Consider the following 20,341-nt stretch of genomic DNA (forward strand, 5'->3'; position numbering starts at 1 on the left):
CTTCCCATTCCAGTCGTCGCATGATGTTCACGAGGGTGGCACTGAAGAGTTTCGGTGAAATGGTATCACCCTGCCTCACCCCTCTCTTGACATTAACGATCACTTCTTTGTAGAATGGTGAGATCCTGGTAGTGAATCTGCAATACAGCTCACGGAGGATCCTGATGTATTGGGCTTGAATACCCTGATTGGCTAGGGAATGCCGTTGTGTATTCGATATGCCAAAACCAGTAACTACAACTGGTCTCATTCACCTGACCCTGAAGGCTTCACCGACATGGCAGCACTGAGAAGGATGAGAAAGGAGAGGCCGACAAAATCTCAAGGCCGACCTAGGCTGCCACAACGAAGGAAGACAAAAATGATCGTCTGTACTTTCAATGCACGTACGCTAGCATCAGATGCATCCATCGAGGACCTGATGGTACAAGCGCGAATGATCAAGTACGACATCATTGTTCTGACCGAGACAAGAAGGCACGAATCTCACCATGCCGTTTTCGACACTGGAGAAGAATTGTTCCTCGGAACATGTGATAAAAGAGGTGTCGGAGGCGTCGGTGTCCTTGTCAACACAAACTTGGCCAAGAGCATTGATTCATTCGAATGCCTAACAACCCGAATCGGACGTTTACGTTTGAATAGATGTGGCTCACTGCCTGCAGTTTCTATCTTCGTTGTCTACGCACCAACATCCAATTATGATGAAGGGGAAATTGAGAAGTTCTACATGGAGCTGGAGAAGTTCTATAAAGAAGACCACACCTTCTACAAGATCATTGTGGGTGATTTTAATGCCAAGATAGGACCGAGAAGATCAGCTGAAGAACTTCACATCGGGACCCATGGCCTAGAATGGAACGAACAGGGTGAGAGACTGTCTGAGTTCATCATGTCGACCAAGACCATTCATGGTAACTCACAGTTCCAGAAGGCAGAATCTAAACGATGGACATGGGAGTCTCCCGGTGGACGATTCCACAACGAAATAGACCACAGCATATTCAATCGACGGTTTTGCCTGACTGATGTCGCTGTTGTCCCAAAATTTGTCCTTCTTCTCTCTCTGCGGCTGTGTGCTGTAAAGATGGCCTACGCTCCCTTTTCTCTTTCCCTTTTTATTTAATCTACTTTTTGGTTTTTGGGTGACGCCCGATGGTGCTCAGGGCTTACTCCTGGCTCTGCTCAGGAATCATGAGTCCTGGCTGGACTCGGGACCATATGGGTGCTAGGGGTCAAACCCGGATTGGTCAAACCCGGATTGGCCACATGCAAAGGAGGTGCCCAACTGGCTGAACCATTTCTCTGGGCCTCTCCTTCCCTTTCAAATAAAAGGTCTTTACTTCATCATGGGTGTCCCTTGTCACCCGACCGCTGCCTTGTAAGTGTCGGGACCTGGTGTTTCTATTGCATAGGTGCTGCCTGAGATTTTTAGCAGCCCTGTCCTTCCTGCCTTCCCCAGCCAGGCCCAGAGGGCCAAGCAGGTCAGAGGCACCACTGGGGCCACCCCCCATATGCTGACTCCCCACAGCAATATTCCCACTGAAGCTGGCTGTGGGAAATCTCACCAGAGGCTGTTCTGCTTGTGCCTTTGACATGCACTTTGTATTCAGACCGTGTGTGCGGAGGGGCCTTTCCTAAGGAAGGAATAATTCTGGCATTAATCGAGTCAGAGGGCCAGAGCGACATACAGTGGGCAGCGTGCTTGCTTTGTATGTGACTGACCTGGGTTCGATTCTCAGCACCACATATGATTCCCCCAATTCCTGCCAGGACTGATTCCTGAGTGCAAAGCCAGGAGTAAGACCTGAGATTTTTTTTGGCTACTGCGTATGGCCTAAAATCCAAAAAAGGAAAAATACTGCTCAGAGCAGCAAGGCAAGAATGAGTTGCTTCGCACTGACCCTTGGTGGGACCTTTCTCACCCTATCCAGGATGCATCAACCTAGAGCCAGCCAGGTTGTTTTGAGACTGTCATTTTGGAGAACAGGGCTAAGTTTCAACTTCTGAACAAAATCACATCATCTCAACTCTTACTATGTTTGTGAGGCAGGGAAAGGAATATCTATGACTTTTATACTTGTAAGCCTGTTTAAAAGCTAAAGATCAAACAAAATTGGGTTTATTTTTTCTACAGGGCTATGGGGATGTTCTCTACCACAGATAACATCCCCAGCCCAGAATTTAACACTTAAATAACTAATTCTATTGGAAAAAACCTCAGATCTAATTCTGTCCCCCAGTTTATCACACCAGCGGAAAGGAATACCACAACCTTCACTTGTAAAAAAGTAAAAACTCAAACCGTATAAGAACCTAATTCTCCCAGAAAAGAATCTAAACCCCCAGATGTTAATTCAGCATGAAAGACACTTACTGTGGAGGCCCCAGAGGAGTTTCAGTGTCGAGTCTTTCAATGGAGGAGAAGCTAAACTCTGGAACAAAACCACTTATTCTTTCACAGGAACACACCCTAAATGTCTCCACCCTACTAATTCCTTTCCAGGTGCACTAGACAATTCTGTTTGAATCCTCTTTTCCATTTCTGGAGCAAAGATGGTTTGATTCCACTCTAGGGAGACCTATGGGGCAGAGCTAGGGGTGTGGAGCCTGGTCAGCGCTGGCCCTGGTTTTCCCATTCAGATCTGAGGGAGACAGTTTTCCATTTTATTTGGTCATTTAACTTTTGGGGGTACACAGCCCTACTCAGGGCCACCAGGGATATACTTTTTGGTGCGGCAATGATATACCAGGCAATGTGGTACCAGGGATCACTCGGCACGCCAGCCCTTTGAGCTGTATCCTTCCCCCCAACTTAAGATTTCTTTTTGTCAAGTCATGGTGAATTACAAAGTTATTTATGATAACTAGGCTTATAATGTTTCAACACTAACTCCTGTGCTAGTATCCATTACTGTCACTGTCACTGTCCTCCTGTTGTTCATCGATTTGCTCAAGCGGGCCCAGTAACATCTCCATTGGAGACTTTGTTGTTACTGTGTTTGGCATATCAGATACATCATGGGTAGCTTGCCAGGCTCTGCCGTGCGGGCGAGATACTCTCGGTAGCTTGCCGGGCTCTCTGAGAGGGGCGGAGGAATCGAACTCGGGTCGGCCATGTTGGCTGTGTGCAAGGCAAACGCCCTACAGCTGTGTTATCGCTCCAGCTAGTATCCATATCCCTTCACTAATCTCCAGTTTCCCTCCCAATGCCCTTAAGCTTTAAAAAAAAAATCTTATTTTGTTTTGAGAGAATTTCTGGGACAGAACCTGGTTGCTTCTCCACTGTGCTCAGGGGACCATGTGGTGCCAGGGATTGAACCCAGGCTCTTGTGTTCAATCCCTCAAGCCTGCCCTCGAGCCTGTTGAGACATCTCTCTGTCCACGAGGTTTTGTTTTTTTAAAATATTTTTCGGATCACAACTGATGATGCTCAGGGGTTACTCCTGGCTCTTCGTATGTGTGCTCAGTTACACAGTACAGAACCACTGGGTTCTCTTTGACCATAATTCAAAGAGACCATGACCAGTAACTATGTAAATTGAGCACACTAATTAAATAACTCTTGTTATTAGGAGCATAGAATATACCTCAGTGGTAAAGTTCATGGATTTGATCCCTATTACCACCCACTCACATCCCCACCCCCCACCACCTCCCCAACACAAACACATACTTGTACACAAAGAGCAAAATAAAAACCAAACAACCCAACCAACCAAATAACTATAATATTAAATTGTACAAGTTAAAAAATTATATTCCCCTTACACTTTACATAAACCCTGTCACTGTCACTGTTCTGTCACTGTCCTCCCGTTGTTCATCGATTTGCTCGAGCGGGCCCAGTAACGTCTCCATTGGAGACTTTGTTGTTACTGTGTTTGGCATATGAATCATAAACAATTTTGTAAACCAGGATTTATGTCACTGTCACTGTCCTCCCGCTGTTCATCGAACTCGGGTCTGGGCTGGAGCGATAGCACAGAGGTAGGGCATTTGCCTTGCATGCAACCAACATGGCTGACCCGAGTTCGATTCCTCCGCCCCTCTCAGAGAGCCTGGCAAGCCACCGAGAGTATCTCGCCCGCATGGCAGAGCCTGGCAAGCTACCCGTGATGTATCTGATATGCCAAACACAGTAACAACAAAGTCTCCAATGGAGATGTTCTGGGCCCGCTTGAGCAAATCGATGAACAGCAAAAGGACAGTGACAGTGACAGTGACATAAACCCTGGTTTACAAAATTGTTTATGATGATTTGTACAGACACTCAGTATTCCAACACCTATCTTACCACCATTGTACCTTCCCACCACCATTATTTCCAATTTTCCCAATCACCCCTTAAGTCTTCTCCCATAGCGGGACCACAAAAATTTATTTTATATTGCTTGTTGTAAATAATTTGCTAAAAGAATGATCAAAAATGTTTCCTTAGAAGAAAGTTAGTGAAGATTGTTTTATCTCACAATGGAGCCCTTAAGTCCTTGTATAAGAGATTACTAAAATGTTGTTACAGATTAAGCCTCTATTAATATTTTGTCAATCGAGATTGGTTGCTTTCTACTTTAAATCCCATCCAATCTGGTGTACTACTCCTGGTTTATCAGTGTTGTAGAGTTTGATATGTCTTGTGGCCAAGAATGTAAACTTGTGCTTTAGGAAGTCCAAAATTTGTAAGGGGTGATACAGCTGGAGTTAATTTTTCAATTGGGTAGTGGCTTTAGGGCATGTTCATGACTGCCAGGGCTTCCAGAAGTACAGGGAAATGGGAGTGGGTAGTTCATCCCCGACTCCATGAAAGCCTGGATATTTCAGTCACAAAATCTGCATATCTCAGTTTTTCAACAGATTAATTTTTGGATAAGGCTCATCTCGAGCAGTGGAGTTCAGCTGGGAGCATGGTGGCATTTGTGGAGTGTGGAGGATTTCAGCTTTCAGGCTGTTAGGGCAGACGCTGGGCTCTCCTGACTCCATCTGTGCCTTAGATGGCTCAGCCTTGAGTGGGGTCCAGAAGAATCTCTGCAACTTGTGCAACTTTATACTATAAGAAAAATCACTGCTATTCTAAAAGAGTGAAATTTATGGCATGAGAATTTTATTTCAAGAACGCTTATAAAACAAAAGGATACAACCCAACAAAATGAATTAAGAAAAATGTCATGACATACTTTATATCTGTTTAAATGAATATGCAGAAAACTCAAATACAATGAACCTTGCAAAATTCTATTACAATGGAAAGTGAAATTTGATGTGTAGTGCATTATTCTGATATTTGAAGTCAATACTATTATAATTATCAACACTAAATGACAGAAGCCACAGATTATTTTGACCAAGACATACTAGTCGACTATAGCACAGACATTCAAGTAAAGCGTGTTTTGAGAAGCAAACAGTATACATATTTTTAGGGGGGACACAGCCGGTGGTGTTCAGGAGCGACAACTGGCTATGTGCTTAGGACCAAACCCAGTAACGCCTGGGGACCCAAACACAGTGCTGGGATTTAAATCACTATGTGGTCAAAAAGCCACAAGCCAGGGAAGTGCCCTAAACTCTGTATTATTTCTTTGGCCCAAACAATATGTTTGTAGTATTCAATTGATTCTGTGAATATCTTACGATCACGATCACGACCATCCTGTTCGTCAATTGCCTCGAGCAGGCCTCAGTAACGTCTCCTTCTTCCTAGCCCTGAGATTTTTTAAAAAAGTGCCATATTCAAGGCTCTTTCAGGGTTAGGAGAATGAGACCCATCATTGTTACTGATATTTGGCATATTGGATACGCCATGGGGAGTTTGCCAGACTCTGCCGTGTGGGCAGGTTACATTCGGTAGCCTGCCAGTTTGTCCAAAGTAGGAATGAGATAATAAGATGTCACAATAAGATGTCAGGGCCGCGCACTTCTGGGAGCTGGGTTTTATAGTCCCTGAGTCTTGGTCAATGATGGGATTACACGGAACCAGGGGGCCAGTGGGTGGGTGTGACCCCTGCCTACTGGAATTTGGAGGATCTGGGTGGAGGATGCTCAGGCCTGATCCGAGCAGGCTTGGAGAGCGCAGCCCCAGGACCCGCATGCCTTTGTTCCTTGGCTGGTACCTTCATGTGTGTGGAAAGTGGTCTCAGCATGGTGGTGGCTGGTTCTGGAGGTCTTCGGCTGCCAGAGCCCTGGTCGGGGCGGGGAGGGAAACTCAACCCGCTCCCCTCCAAGGGGCCCTGGCGAGGACAGCCAGGCACAAGGGCAGGAGACTCTGCCATGAATATCTTAAATTTTGTGAATAAGATTATTAACATAATGGGGATAAGGCAAGTACCTTAAACCCTGTCCTATCTTTCCAGCCTCCACAGTATCTTCTTATTTAATGTGTCCAGTTAAAACCAATGCTTGCCGCCATCTCTCTCCTTGTCAGTGGAAGAAACAAATTCCTGGAGAGGTTTGGAGTTTTATCCTTAGGGCCCCCTGATAAATTATGCAGGAGAAAGAGCTGAGAGCCATGTCTTCCTGCCCTGATCTGATCTTATGAAATAATTTGTATTATTATTTTAACATTGTCCAGACAGGAAACTGATCCATGGAACATCACTTAAAGCTATGCTACATGGAATTTATGACAATAATAAAAACGTATTTCCTTGATGTAAAAGAAGTGGCAGTGATGATTTAGTGTGTACAGATGTTGAATCATAATATAGCTCACCTAAAATTTATGTAATGTTCTAAATCAAGGTTACAGTAGAAGTCTACTTTAAAAACGGGGCATTCAGGGGCCAGAGAGATAGTACAACAGGTAGGGCGCTTGTCTTGCTTGCGGCCATCCTGGGTTCAATCCTCAGCACCACATATGGTCCCTAAGCCCTGCCAGGAGTAGTCCCTGAGTGCAGAGGCAGGAGTAAACTCTGAGCACAGCAGAGTATGCCCCCAAACAAAACAAATAAGAGGGCAGGGTGAATTCAGAGAACTTGAAGTCAGCGAAAATGGAGGGCTTCAAGGGCCAACTGCTATCTTTGTGTTTGGTTTTGACTATGTAGATGTGTACATGACAGGAAATGTGGCTATAATAACTTGGTAATTTTGAGTTGTGTACTGCATCTGCATAATTCTCTGCTCTGGACAACCTCCGGTATCCTAACTGCTGAAAACAATGTTTTAGGGTCCCCTGATAAATTAAGGAGCTACCTCAAAACAAAATTTTCAAGTCAAAGTCCACGCTCGCCCTCAGCAAAAACTTATTTTTGTCAACTGCAAAGAAATGTTTAAGGCAAATCACATTTGTATAGAATTTTTTGGGGGGGGCCACACCCAGCTGTGCTCAGGGTTTACTTCTGGTTCTGTGCTCCGAGACTACTCCTGGTTGGACTGGAGGGACCATGCATGGTGCTAAGGTACAAACATGGGTGGGCCGTGTGCAAGGCAATCCCCCTACCACTATACTATTGCTCTGGTATTCCTTCATTTCTAAAGGACAACTCTGACAGAATATTTTTCTGGCATGTTGAACAAAGCATTTCACTTTCTCTGTCTTCTAAGACTTCCTTTTACAAGCCTCTTGCCACCTCCCTCTTTTGGTGGGGAACAGGGGCCTGGGCCATACACTGTGGCACTCAGGTTCTGTGCTGGGGTAAGGCCTGGTGATGTTCAGAGAACATGGCACTGCAAATCAACTCCAGGGCTCCAGCATTTAATTCCTGTGTTCCAGCCCATTGGCCTTTCTCTTATCCTGGAGAAGGAAATTTTACTCATCTTTTCTTTTATTGGGCCATGGGCAGCTTTCTGGGCTTACTCCAGACTTCCTGCTCAGGGATCATTCCTGGCAGTGCTTGAGGGACCGTATGTGGTTCTGGGGAACCGTACCCAGTCTGCTGCTTCAAAGAAAGTACCCTACCCTCTGTACTATGTCTCCAGCACTTGGAGGTAATGTCACTGTCCTCCCGTTGTTCATCGATTTGCTCGAGCGGGCCCAGTAACGTCTCCATTGGAGACTTTGTTGTTACTGTGTTTGGCATATGGAATACGTCACGGGGAGCTTGCCAGGCTCTGCCGCGCAGGCGAGATACTCTTGGTAGCTTGTCGGGCTCTCCGAGAGGGGCGGAGGAATCGAACTCGGGTCGGCCATGTTGGCTGTGTGCAAGGCAAATGCCCTACTGCTGTGCTATCGAGGTAATTTTATTGAAATGATGGTGGGAACAAATAAGTTTATTAATTTATTGATGTTCAAATCTCTCCCCAGAGGTGCAAACAACTCAACTATTATCTCTTGAAATAAATGTCCTTCCCCTTTCTCCCTTGCCTCTCCCCAGAACTCTTAACAATCCTGATGTTTGTTCTTAGGGGTCAAGTTCACCCACAAGGCCCTCTTGGGTGCTGTAGAAGAGAAAGGGGAATCTTTGGGCTTGAGAGATGGCACAGGTGCACTTGCCCCAAGTGCCACCCATCCCTTTTTGTTTCGGGCACCCATGGTCCCTAAGCACCTTCTGGAGCAACCAGAAGCACAGTGCAAGTGAGACCCTAAAATAGTCTCCCCGACCCCCCCCCCCCCCCCCCAAAGAAAGGGATTTCTTTACAGGACTCCCGGGCAGCTGGGTGCCAGGAGCTCCTCACCTTCCCTTTCCCAAGGGAGAAGTCTCCATGGCCAGTTCTGCCCACACCTGTGCCCAGGAGCAGTGCTAGAAAAGTCCCCTGAGCTTTCCCAAAGTGCCCCATTTGGAAAGGAGAAGCGAGGCAGGATTCTGATGACCTCTGTAGCCAACCTCGTGGGCGTGCTCTCCCTGCAAGTCCTCCTGGTGCCCTTCAGCCTCAGCCCCACGAAGTTCAGCGACGCCCTGCAACAATTTCATGCACCCCGACACTGGCGCAGGAGGGGCCCTGACGCGGGACAGGCACGTGTGGCACAACGGAGATCCCGCTAGGGTGGCGGGGCACCCCGGTGACGGGCCCCCGGGTGAGGGGCCCTCGCGAGCCAGAACCGCCAAGGGCACCCTGCTAGACGGCCTGGCGCGTGTTGTGGCGACGCATCCTCTGCCCGCCCGGCTGTGCTCTCGCGATACCACCTTCTGTCCCCAGGGCTGTGTTCTCGCGATGCCATCCTCTGCCCGCTGGAGCTGTGCTCTTGCAACGCCTCCTCTACCTGCCCCGCTGTGCTCTCGCGATACCACCTTCTTCCCACTTGGTTGTGTTCTCGCGATATCACCTTCGGTCCCCGGGGCTGTGCTCTCCCGTCGCATCCTCTGCCCGCCGGCCCGTGTTCTCGCGATACCACCCTTTGCCGCCCCGAGTTGGCCACGTGCGCTGTGCGGAGGCCTCGCACACCCTGAGCCGGCCGGCTGGGCACCTGGACACGTGTGTTGAGGTCCCCAATGGACAGGGTGCCCGTGGCTCCGGGTGATGCCCTCCTGGGTGCGCTGCTACTGGCTCCTGACCGCACCCAGCAGCCTGGCACCGTGGTAACGAGCAACGGTTCTGCCTGCAGCGGGGTGAGTGGCAGGTGGCAACAGGAGGTCGTGCTGTCGCCAACCTTCCCCAGCCAGGCCAGAACCCTGCGTCTGCAGGCCCCCCCCCCCCCCATGGATTCGATGGACAAGCTGGCATTGGAGGTTGGTCAGGGTGGTCCCAGCCCAGTCTGCTGGGACTAATGGGGCAAGTCCAGACTCCTTGAGGAGCTCCTGCCTCTGGGCTCCTTGCTGCCCCCGCCAGACCCGCAAACCCTTACCCCAGGGCTGTACGGCATAGGCTTTCCACTGAGTCTGCATTATTGAATTCTTTCTCAGGATCGCACACTGATGCAAAGCGGGGATACCTGTCAGAAAAAGATGAGAGGCTTGGTTGAAAACCAAAAAAGGCAGAAATACTTCTTTTATTGGGGGTTGGGGGCGAGCAGGAGCGGGTTGGAACTACACCCGGTGGAGGTTACTCTGGCTCTGTATTTGTACGAGAGGGTTCCCTGTGGTGCTCGGGACCATTTGGTGACCGGGATTGAGCCTGGGTCAGCCACATGCAAGACAACCGCTTAACCTGGGTTTTCCACCCTAGCTGAACAGTGATCATCCTATAGCTGGTTTCATGGAACTGTGTCTCCAGGGAGAGAGGTGACAGGTGATTGGACTGAGCGCTGTGAGTCTAGGAGAGCAGATGTGTTCTGCGATAGACCCTGTGCCCAGGTGTCTGTGTCTGGCAGGTGTCACAAAATGATCTTAACCCTCAGGGTTTCGCAGACACACTGGGTGCTTTTGTTGCCCAGTGACTCATTTTCCCTCCTTTTGAAGCATTTTTTTTAATGTAAAGAATCGTGATTTACAAAGTTATTGGTAGTTGAAGTTTAGCCATATAATATTGTAACATCAATCCCATCACCAGTGTCAACTTCCACCCACCGGTGTTCCCAGGTTCTCTCACACCCACACCCTCTGCCTCTCACCCCCACCCCACCTTGATAGGCACATTTAAGAGTTTGGTGGTTTTAGTTTAGACCTCTTGTTTTCAGTGTTGTTGAGTCTGTGCTTTGGATATGTAGCTATTCTACTCTCCCAAAGTATTACACTGACTGTTTTTACGTTTTTTTTGGGCTCCTCCCAGCTATGCTTAGGGCTTACTTCTGACTGTGTGCTCAGAGATACCTCGTTGCAGTACTAGGGGGACCATTGCAGTGCTGAGGAGCCAACCTGTTCAGTCTCATTAAGCAGCTTACCTGATATCCAGTCTCTCTGGCTCCTGTTTTTCAGTCCACTTTTGATTGTGATTTGTGATTTGATTTTAGATGTGGACAATTTGTAAAGACGTTTATGTTCTACAGAAGAAGCCCAAGACAAGGGAGGCTAAGAGGCCAGCTCCTTTGCTCTTTCTTCTCCATTTCATTCCAGGTGTGCAGGAGAACTGCAGTGGTGAAGAATTATCCATTCTAGGGATTGGGGCCATAGTACAGAGGGTAGGGCACTTGCCTTGCATGCAGCCAACTCTGACATCCCATATGGTCCCCCAAACACTGGCAGGAGTAATTCCTGAGGACAGAAACAGGAATAACTCCTGAGAACCTCTGGGTGTGGCCCCCAAACCAAGAAAACATTTTTCCATCCTTTGTTGGGCAGATGTTGTGTGCTTTGAAGTTACGAGTTCCAGTCTCATCTCCAGCACCACAAGGTCCCCCTTCTCCAAAGAGAGAGAGAGGAAAAAGTGCAGTCAGAAGTTAACAGAGCTACAGCTACAAGGATGCTGACATTATCCTCTAAGTAGGTTGGTAGTTCCAGAGAGGGGCAGGGGGCAGTGGTCAGTTCCAGAAGGCCGAATCTAAACGTTGGACATGGGAGTCTCCTGGTGGATGGTTCCGCAACAAAATTGACCATATCATATTCAATCAACGATTTTGCCTGACTAATGTTGCTGTTGTCCCAAAATTCCAAACGGGATCGGACCACCATCTCCTTTGTGCAAAATTCTACTTCACAGAGCGGGAAGTCAGGGCTGCAAAGTTTAAGAAGAGAACTCCCAGAACGACCACCAACTGGGAGCTCTTTGGCACTATTGCTGCAACATGGGAAGATGCAATGTTGACAACATTGACGAGGAATACGATCAATTGGTTCAGCACCTCCATGATTGTGCGAGGAACGCCAAGAGAGAGATAGCCACAAAAAAATGTCTGTCTTTGAAAATTCTTGAGCTTATTCGCCAACGTGGTTTGGCGCATGCCTCAGGCAACTGCAAGTGAATGTCCGAGCTCGCAAAGCACTGTAGAGATGCGATCAAGGAAGACCTCAAAGAGAGAAGAGCAGAAGTGCTGGTAGATGCGGCAGAAGCTGGGAAAAGCATTCATAATGCCTGCCTGTCCTTCGCCAACTACAGGACCAAGAGGACTGCCCTCCGACATCCTGATGGATCTATCACATCTTCCAGAAGGGCAATGGAGAAAATTATCCAAGGCTTCTACTAAGATCTCTTCGATAGCCATGTCCACCTGCCCACATAACAAATTTCACAGGATGGATATGTCGTTCCCAATGTTCTCCCTTCCAAAATCCGACACGCCATTTCGTTGGTAAAGAAACTAACAGCACCCAGCCCAGACAAGGTCAGACCTGAACACTTGAAGAACCTGCTGTCAGTACTCATCAATATGCTGGCTCAGCTCTTCACATGCTACCTGTCTGAATGCAAGGTTCCATCCCAATGGAAAGCCAGCAGGACTGTACTACTATACAAGAAGGGAGACATCCATGACATTGGCAACTATCGCCCGATCTGCCTATTGTCTGTCATCTACAAGTTGTTCACTCGAGTCATCCTAATAGGATTGGCAGAACACTAGATGAAGGACAACCATGCGAGCAAGCCGGGTTCCGCAAAGGATTCAGCACCATCGACCATATCCACATGATAACCAAGCTCATTGAGGTTTCTCGGGAGTTCAAGATGCCTCTCTGTCTAACATTCATTGATTTAAAGAAGGCCTTTGATTCTGTTGAGACGGGAGCCGTCATTGAAGCCCTAGCCAATCAGGGCATTCAAACTCAATACATCAGGATCCTCCGTGAGCTGTATTATGGATTCACTACCAGGATCTCACCATTCTACAAAGAAGTATTCATCCATGTCAAGAGAGGGGTTCGGCAGGGTGATACCATTTCACCGAAACTCTTCAGTGCCACCCTCGAGAACATCATGTGACGAATGGAATGGGAAGGAATAGGAGTGAAGATAGATGGTCGGCAGCTACACCACCTCCGCTTTGCTGATGACATTGTTTTAATAACACCAAACATTAGCCAAGCGGCACAAATGCTGGCCGACTTCGACTGTGAGTGTGGAAAGGTCGGACTACAGTTGAATCTTACAAAGACAGTGTTTATGAGAAACAGCCCGTTCCTGACGCTCCATTCGCTCTCAATGGAATGACCGTCTCCAAATGCAACAGTTATGTATAACTAGGTCGAGAAGTCAGCATGATGAATGACCTGGCACCTGAGTTGCACAGGAGGAAGAGAGCGACTTGGAATGCCTTCAAGAGCGTCGAAGAAATAGCAAAGAGGACGAAGAACCTCTGGCTCCGGGCACATCTCTTTGATTCCACTGTTCTTCCTGCATTAATATATGCCTCAGAGATCTGGGTCCTACGCAAACAGGATGAGAATGCTATTCGGGTCTCCCAAAGAGGAATTGAAAGAGCTATGCTTGGAGTATCACGTTTCACTCAAATGAGTGAAAGAATTCGGAGTTCCGACCTCCGTTGATGGTCAAGAATCAGGGACGCTGTCTCGTTTGCCAAGGCATCAAAAATCGGATGGGCTGGTCACGTAATGAGGTTTGGAGACGACCACTGGACTAGAGCCGTTACCGACTGGATTCCATGGGATGTCAAAAGACCACATGGCCGCCCACCTACCAGATGGTCAGACTTCTTCATCAAGATCATGAACGATCGGTTTGAGGCTCTTTGTGTTCCTAGAACGAACAGACGCCATTGGGCTACACTAGCACGTGACAGGGACAAATGGAGATGTTACTGGAGCCCGCTCGAGCAAATCGACAATTAACAGGAAGTCAAAGTGATCAAATGATCAAGAGAGTATTAACAAAGTTTGGAAATTTCAAATGTTTTGAATAAAATGACTTGGTTATGTTGAAAATGAAGAGACATCAAAACACTGAGAAAGCCTCTGTTCAGCCCCAGATATATACTTTTGGTTTTTGGGCCTCACTCAGTGGTACTCAGGAGTTGCTCCCGTCTCTGCATTCAGGGATCAGTCCTGGCAGGCTCTGGGGACCATAAGTGATACTGGGGATCAAACTCAGGTTGGCCACATGCAAGGCTGTTATCTGATCTCTCTCCTAATTACTTGCTTTTTTAGTCAAAGTCTGTCTAAGCAACATAATTTTACTTATTCGTTTTATTTATTGCCAAGAGGTATTGTGTCCGATTCTGTATTCTATACACAGCAATAGAATAGAAAAGCATTGCTCCAAAAATTATGAGAATATAATAGTTCACAAAGCACTGGAGTAATAATGGCAATAGGAACACACCTTTTATTCAAGATTAAATTTCTGTTCAGTATTTTTATAGTACCACATAATTACTATATTGATAAAATGGAAAGATTTAATATTAATTTATAGTTCATGACTTTACATCAATCAGTCTAGATGAAATTATGTTAATAAATTATAATACATTTAATCATAGAACACACAATTCTAATCTAACATTTTTATTGTCCTGTTATCAAAATGATAGTGATATTTCATTCAGATTTACTCTTTTACTTAAGGTGCTTTGACATCATTCTGGTTTTCAAACATTGCCGTGACAATTTTCTCTTGCTTCAGACTTGAAATAAACTAACGTAACACTAAATACTGCTTTTCTAAAATTCGAATTTCTTGTCAGGGCACTGCAGGAAGAAATGTAAGTAGGAATTAATATCAATCAGACTTCATTTCTAACATTCAAACCTAGAAGTGAAAAAATAAAAAGTAAAGTTCCCAAGAATAGAAAATTGGTTAAATACAGTGTAAATAGGTCATCATGAAATATAATCCTCTGTCAGTCCTGGGATCCCTGGCACAGTTGTTTCATATGAGTTCTTATTTTTTTGGTTTGTTTTTGGGTCTACCTGTGACGTATTCAGTATGCCAAACACAGTAACAACAAGTCTCAAAATGGAGATGTTACTGGGCCCGCTCAAGCAAATCGATGAACAATGGGAGGACAGTGCTACAGTGCTACAGTTTTGGGGTCACATCCAGCGTGCTCAGTGCTTACTCCTAGCTCTGCTTAGGGATCACTCCTCGCCGGCTTGGTGGATCATACGGGATGCGGGGAATTGAAGCTGGGTCGGCCAAATACAAGGCAAACTTTTGCATCTGCCCCAGCTCTCTTTTCTGTTTTTAAGGAAGTATTATTCACAGCCCTTTCCAAGTACGCTGAGAAAGTACAGACGTGTTATCCAAGAGATTGTGCTTATCTGCTGAAACTCAGGTTCCCTATTTGTATTATTCTTTTGGTTTTTGGGTCACACCCAGTGATATTCGGGGGTAATTCCTTGCTTTATGCTCAGGAGTCACTCCTGGCAGTGCTCGGGGGACCATATGGCATACTGGGGATCAAACCCAGGTTGTCTGCATACAAGGCAAGCGCCTTACCAACTGTACTATTGCTCCAACCTCTCCATATCTTATTTTAAGGCTTCTTTCTCTTATTTCTTGGCTTTTTTTGGTGTGTGAGCCACACCCGGCATTGCTCAGGGGTTTCTCCTGGCTCTGCACTCAGTAATTACTCCTGGCGGTGCTTGGGGAACCATATGGGATGCCGGGGATTGAACCCAGGTTTGGCGCATGCAAGGCAAACGCCTTCCCCACTGGACTATCGCTTTAGCCTATTTTAAGTCTTCTTGATTATAAGCACTTATTTAACAGAAATGAGATTTAAAAAAAACTTTGAAAACGAGCCATGAAATCCCACTGAACAGCTTTCAGTGCACTGTGGAATGTGTTCGTTGTTTGTTGGTAAGGCCTCCTGCTGCTGGAGCAGACTTGGAGACACCCTTAAATTGAATTCGACGTTACATCAGAATCCATAAACTCACCCCTGCTCTGGCAAGAGAAATCAAACTAGAATTATAAAGATGTAATTACAAACAGCATCAGAGAGCTGGAGGAGGCGGGAGCGGGGGTGGCGAAAAGGCCATGGAGCCTGCACTTTGCATGGGGGCGCCCCAGCTGGCGTCCTTGGCACCTCCTGGTGTCCCAGACACCACTTGAGGCACCCCCTGAGCACAAAACTGGGAATACCCCGAGCACTGCCAAATATTCCCTCCCCCCCACCCCCCGCCAAAAAGAAACCACACACACACACACCTATCCACACACCAAATTGGGGGGACATGGTAGCTAGACTAGTGTGCTGTGGGTGTAGTAGTGCAGTATACCTTGGCACTGTGTTTGCCAGAGAGCCATGTTGGATTGTTTTTTCCTGGACACTGGTGAGGCCACATGGACACTTTCCACATTGTGCGACACTGCAGGTATTCTCATCTTGAGCCACCAGGTGCTTGTGAGGTCCCATCTGGGTCTTGCCTGAGGCTGGGAAGTCAGGCTCAGGTGCGGCCTGCCCCAGAAGCTCCAGGCTAGCACATGTCTCCGAGGAACATCAGCTGCCAGATAACCCCTCTCTCGAGAGCCAGCCTTGTCGGGGACGTGGCTGCCAGGCTGCAGTGCGATCAGAGGAAAACCTTCGCTATGTAGCCAGAGTGTCCGGGTACAGACGAATATGCTTCCTGAGCTGTGGCAGCAAGCTGTGCTTTCTCTGGGGCATGATTCCCCCGCCTACTGCTCCCCAGAACTGTGTAATTCCTCTTCAGAAACAGATGGATGGAATAAGAGACGCGTAGAGACTTTCTTCCTGGTCTCACTTGTCCTTGACAAGGTTAGAGAGCTGCACTCCTACTTGTATGTGCACTCCTGTCTTCTGCATGCGCAGTCCTGCCGTCTACACGCACAGTCCTGCCTTCTGCACGCACAGTCCTGCCTTCTATATGCACAGTCGTGCTTTCTGCATGCACAGTCCTGCCGTCTACACGCACAGTCCTGCCTTCTGCACGCACAGTCCTGCCTTCTGCACGCACAGTCCTGCCTTCTGCACGCACAGTCCTGCCTTCTGTATGCACAGTCCTGCCTTCTGCATGCCCTCCCGCCCGCCGTGTGCACTGTTGCTTGCTGCCTCCATCCTACTGCTCTTTGCGCACCTCCTGTTATCTGTGCTCTTGCCTGCTGTGTGCCCTGACCAGAAGACTGGGAAGTAGTTTGTCTTTTGAAATTATTGTTATTTTTTGTGAATCCAGGATTGAACCCAGACCTCACACCTGGAGGACAAATGTTGTATCATGAGCTGTCTGGCCAGCCCTCCTGGAATATGAACTTTTCTTTACTTTTTTTTTTTTTTTTACAATTCTCTCAGCATCTGAGATCTGGTTTCCTGTGTTGTGCTGTGCCTATAAGCCACAGCCTGTGCGCTCTGGGTTGTGACTGATGTCTGGGCCTGTCCCCAACACCTCAGAGACCTGCTGCTGTGTGGCCAGTGGAGAAACACAAGGAGTGGGGGCAGCTGCCTGCCCAGGATCCCCGCTAAGTCCCAGTGATGTCCACAGGGCACAGCGCTCTTCCTCCTATTTCCACCTGCATCATTTTGCCCAGGGCTGGCTCTGGTGGAAGCCCGTGCCCGTGTGAGTGTGTGTGTGTGTGTGTGTGTGTGTGTGTGTGGTGGTGGTGGTGGTGGTGGTGGTGGTGGGTGATAGTGGCAGAGTTTAGCCTGAAGCAGATGAAGCGTTTTGTTGAAAGCTTAAATCTAATTGCTTTATAGATGTAGTCAGTCCAGATTTTGGCTCTGGCATCCCACTGCTGCCTTTTGCCAGCACCGTCATCTGCTGAAGTGTGCACCCCAAAAGGCTGGTTTTGAGAGATGCTCAAACCTCTGCAGGAGCACTTCTGCCCTGCGTGCTCAGAGCCCAGGACGAAAGCCGGAAGTGCCTGAACCACACACAGGGCCCCTGGGAACTCCATACGAAGTAGGGAGAGGGAAGTGGAGGCAAGCTGTGTTTGGTCTCTAAATAATTATCTAGGAGTGGTCCCTGAGCGCTGAGCCAGGTGTCGGCCCTGTGCGCTGCTGGGTGTGCCCCATAACACCCCCCTTCCAGTATTCAGACTACTTTCTTCCTCAATCAGTTCCGTTCTTGGTGCACAGAGTAAACTCTTTTTAGTCTCTCTTGCTCTAAGACTGGCTCATGTGGAATCTGCAGTATTGGGGTTCAGGCGCTAACCTGGCATCTGCAGTCTGTAGCACCGGAGTTCAGGTGCTCGCCTGGCATCTGCAGTACCAAGGTTCAGGCGCTCACCTGGCATCTGTAGTACCGGGGTTCAGGCACTCGCCTGGCATCCCACTGATCCAGCTTCTCCTCAGCACCACATATGGTCCCCACTGGGGTCCTCCCGAGCACAGAGCCAGGAATCGCTCCTGAGTTTCTGCCTGGTGTGGCCCCCAAACTAACCAAATTCTCAGTATTTATGGGAGCTTAATAAGCACCCATGAAGGAAACCATGTCCGTGTTTCCACCGCCCGGAAACTGAAAGGATGCCAGACACCCAAATTCCTTCCCAGGGAGAGTCATTTATGAAACACTATTTTAGAAATTAGAATTCTATTGAGCTTCATTCTGAGCAAAATTGGAGCAAATGTGTCCGATACTTAGCAATTGTAGTGAAAACAGTTGCAGGAAAAATCTAAAATTACATCAGAAGGGAGAGAAAAAAATTTCATTTTAGTGTAAATTCTAATGACAAAAATAGCCTCTAAGCACTATCAGGAAATCAGATAAGATGGAAACAAATTACTAATGCAATCATATTTATATAATGTACATTAACTGCTATCCTAAAATATTATAATCCTATTAATTCTCCATTTGAGATTTGCACCCTTAAGTGACAGCAATGGAAGCAGAGAGAGAGAGAGAGAGAGAGAGAGAGAGAGAATGATTAAGAGGAAAAACAATTCTTGCTGTGATTCTGATTATTTTAGTGGACTTGTTATCAGAAACAGCCACTATTAAATAACAGAATAACATGGAAACTCTCCATTTCAAGGGTCAGATGAAACAGTCTTGGAGTTTAGAAAACTAGTTAAGCTCCAGGTTGGTGGGTCCTCGGTGCCCCTAAGAGGGGCAGAAAGAGCCCCACTCTTTAAATTTGAAGGAGCCCAGACTCCAGCACTGGCGAGTGCATGTTCAGGGGTGGGGAGAACGTGGAGCCCAGGGCCGGCTGAGGTGAGACATTTCAGCCAGGGCCCCACTGTCTCTCCCTCCTTAAATTTTTTTTATTTTATAAAGTAGTTCACAATATTTGATTACATTTAATATTTGAACATCAATTCCATCACCATTACAACCTTCCCTCTACTCTATTTCAGATGTTTCCATCCCGAACCCCAATCCCTGCCCCAAAGCAGAACCGATAATATATTTTGTATTCTTTGTTATGAAAATCTACCGAAAAAGTATCCTTAGAGGAAAGAGTGTGAAGATTGTTGTATTTCACCCAGAGGCCATTAAGCCCTTCCATAAGAGATCACTACCATGTTGTTAAAGGTTGAGCCTTGTGTGCTTTTATATATATGTGTAAAAAAATGTCCCCCTCTAAAATTGGTTGCCTCGTGCTTTGAACCCCATCATATGTGGTGTGGTACTCTTGGAGTCTGGATAGGGTGTGTGGTATGACGTGTCTAGGAATAGGTTTACTTGTGAGTGATGCTCGGCCCAAGAATGGTCGTGTGCAGGGCGGCGGTTGAGTTCTGGAGGCTGCCAGGGCTGGGTCCTTTGGGGCAGGAGGGTTCTCACCTGTTTCCCCTCTGGGACGCCCCGAGGGAAACAGCCTGGCATGGGTCCGGCGGCATGGTTACGGTGCATGTCATGCTATGCTCCCTTTTAATAGGACCCAAGGACCCACTCTAAGTGCCAAAGAGTTTGCCTGTGTCAGTATCTGTGTCAAGACAGTGTCCTTGAGGGTTCCTGAGCATGCCCTTACTGGGGTCCCCAGTGCCCCCAGCCCCCTTGCCCAGCCCTCTGGTGTTCCTCACCCCGGGGGAGTTTGAGGCTTTCTGCTGAGCCCCTCTGCTCTCGAGACCCTGCGGAGGGGGGGCCCTCTCTCCCCGGAAGGTGTTTGTCTTTGCACACACTTCTCCCAGTCTAGCACAGGAGAAGCAGCCAGGTCAGGGGCGGTCCCCAGCTGCCCCCGCACCCGAGAGCAGAGCATGGAGCCGGTGACAAGTTAAGGGCGTGTGGGGGCAGAAGGCCCGCGGTCAGCTCCAGGTGTCTTCAACTTAGTTGGCAATGATGCAGACAGCAGCCTTGCATGAGGGTGCCCTGGTGCCCAGACTCAGTGTCGAGCTGCCTGGCGTCAGGGCCTGAGCACTCTGCTCCAGCTGTGTGTGTTGTGTGACCCTGGCAATGCTTGGGGACCCTGCGATGCTGCATGCCGACAAGCGCCTTGCCCTCAGCACTGTGTCGGCCAGGCCGGCGATGTGTTTCAAGCTGCAGGCTGAGGGCTGAAGGAGGAATTAGTGTGTTTGTTTCCGCGCTCCCAGGATTACCGTGCTCCTGCCTGCCTGTCAGGGCTTGCAGAGAATTGCAGGAACTACCCGGCCTTTTTATTTTTCTTGGTGAAAGGCAAAAATTCCTTCCCCGTTGTTCCGTCGTGGCTAGAAGCCAATGTCTTGTTAAGAAATCGGAACGGGGAACAGAATTAGTTCGAGGTGGCTTGAAGTTGACCACGAGGTGGCAGCGTTATACAAGGA

At 47.9% G+C, this 20,341-nt stretch overlaps 1 protein-coding gene across 1 annotated transcript in view; it reads left to right on the forward strand.

Moving 5' to 3' along the window:
- The window catches only part of TERF2IP (TERF2 interacting protein), a 35,044-nt gene extending 14,928 nt beyond the window's left edge, over positions 1–20,116 (forward strand). Inside the window, exon 4 of the transcript XR_008795364.1 lies at positions 20,102–20,116. The gene's annotated coding sequence lies outside the window, so the exon portion shown is untranslated. The remainder of the gene's footprint in view (positions 1–20,101) is intronic.
- The last annotated feature ends 225 nt before the right edge of the window (positions 20,117–20,341 follow it).

The sequence above is a fragment of the Sorex fumeus genome, unplaced genomic scaffold (genome assembly GCF_029834395.1).
Source record: "Sorex fumeus unplaced genomic scaffold, SorFum_2.1 ptg000122l, whole genome shotgun sequence".
Lineage (NCBI taxonomy): Eukaryota > Metazoa > Chordata > Mammalia > Eulipotyphla > Soricidae > Sorex > Sorex fumeus.